The sequence below is a fragment of the Frankliniella occidentalis genome, unplaced genomic scaffold, assembly GCF_000697945.3.
Source record: "Frankliniella occidentalis isolate FOCC.00 unplaced genomic scaffold, Focc_3.1 Scaffold22, whole genome shotgun sequence".
Taxonomy (NCBI): domain Eukaryota; kingdom Metazoa; phylum Arthropoda; class Insecta; order Thysanoptera; family Thripidae; genus Frankliniella; species Frankliniella occidentalis.
This window is the reverse complement of record NW_026267152.1, coordinates 486,673-488,271: the sequence shown is the minus strand read 5'-3', so window position 1 is coordinate 488,271 and position 1,599 is coordinate 486,673. Positions and strand designations below refer to the sequence as shown.

At 53.3% G+C, this 1,599-nt stretch overlaps 1 protein-coding gene across 4 annotated transcripts in view; it reads left to right on the top strand.

Moving 5' to 3' along the window:
- LOC113209443 (fibrillin-1-like) overlaps positions 1 to 1,599 on the top strand; it is a 49,468-nt gene that overhangs the window by 36,285 nt on the left and 11,584 nt on the right. The window lies entirely within an intron of this gene.

The following is a 1,599-nucleotide window of genomic DNA, read 5'->3' as shown; positions in this document are numbered from 1 at the left end:
CCAAACCACCACGACCTGCAGCTAATCTTACACAACCCCACCCCCCAGCGGGGAGGGGAGAAGGTGGCCGCGGAAATGCACAGGGCAGGAGGCGTTTGGCCGGGGTGAGGGATGAGGTGCGCTACCACGCCCCACCACCGCACCAGGGCTGATGGCAATGTAAGCAGGCATAAGTCGTCGTCCCCTCCACCACCACTACCACCGCGATGCACACAGTCCGCACAAAGCCCAGGCCGCGCGCGCGACACGTTGAGCCCCACGACTGTGTACACACAGCCCCCGCCCCCCACCGCGGCAGTGTCAGCCCGACGCTTTTGTTTCGAGTCGCGCGGGGGCCGCCAGGGCGGCGGCGGCGGCGCCCCGGGCGGCACGAGGACTCCGGGGCGGCCAAAGGGGCCCGCGCGCCGCCGCACCAGCTGCCACTTTAACATTTCTTTCGCGCAGACACGCCCTGCCCCGCCGGCCCCCGGCGCGCCCCACTCCCCCTCGCTTCGTAACGAGCCGCCCCCCGCGCAGCCCGCGGCTGTTCCGCGGTCATCTGCTGCACTGTGTGCTCAGGGTGTCCACTGTGACCTAGTGCAACGCTATTCAAAAATGGCACGGTAAAAAATCTGAGTAGTTAACACAAAGAGTCTCCGCCACATGTACGGACCCTCCTGGGACTCAACGTAGCGTGTTAATAGGCAACATTTTTTGAAGAAACCCTGCTCAATCAAAGACCAATGCATAGAATGTTAAAACTATAAGCCATCTGATATATCACAAATTCTATCGGAGTCTTATGTAAATGAAATCGACTGAGATAAGTTAGGTATCACCTATGCCCTTCTGCGCTTCGTCAAACTGAATGGTTTAGACACTAGTTCCCATTCTACTGATCAAAGGTATTTCATAGCAGTCACCTCTATTACTCCAAATATTAATTAGAGATCAGTACTGCATACATATATCCCGAAGCAGTGTGGTGGCCTGACGGAGGGCAGCTGCCAGATTTTAGTAAGAATATTTATTTAAAACTTATAAACACTTTTAATCTAAGCTGCTTTGTTTCCACTTCTTGTATATAAACAGGCAGGTTGAAACAGACTGTTTTAAAAATACGACTGAAAGGTGGATTCAGAGTTCCATGCGACTGCGACTGGCGTGAAAATCACGCCAGGCGTGAGGAAAGTCGGTTTCTGATGGGCTGCGCGAAAATTACGGAGTGTGGAAAGCACGCCTGGCGTGAAAATCACGCTTGCGTTTCGTGAACTCTGAATCCACCCGAATGCAGGACTTTTGCAAAGGGTGGAGTGGTGGCCATAACCTCAACAAAGGCGCAGTCCCAAAAATGTACATATACAAAGACATACATTCACATACGCTACGGTATTTTGAAAACCATGAAGCAGAACATTATCCACTTACAACGTCAAATGACGTCGACACTTCCCCCTCCGTGAATCTGTTTAAAGTTTGTTAAAATACTTACGCCATGTTGTTGACTGTTGGTATTGTCGAGTGCTTGCTGCGAGCCGAGGGCGGGACGCGGGACTAGACGGTAGCGCGCTCATCCGGAGCGAGCCCGAGACTGGAGACGCTTTGGCATTCCCTCCCAAT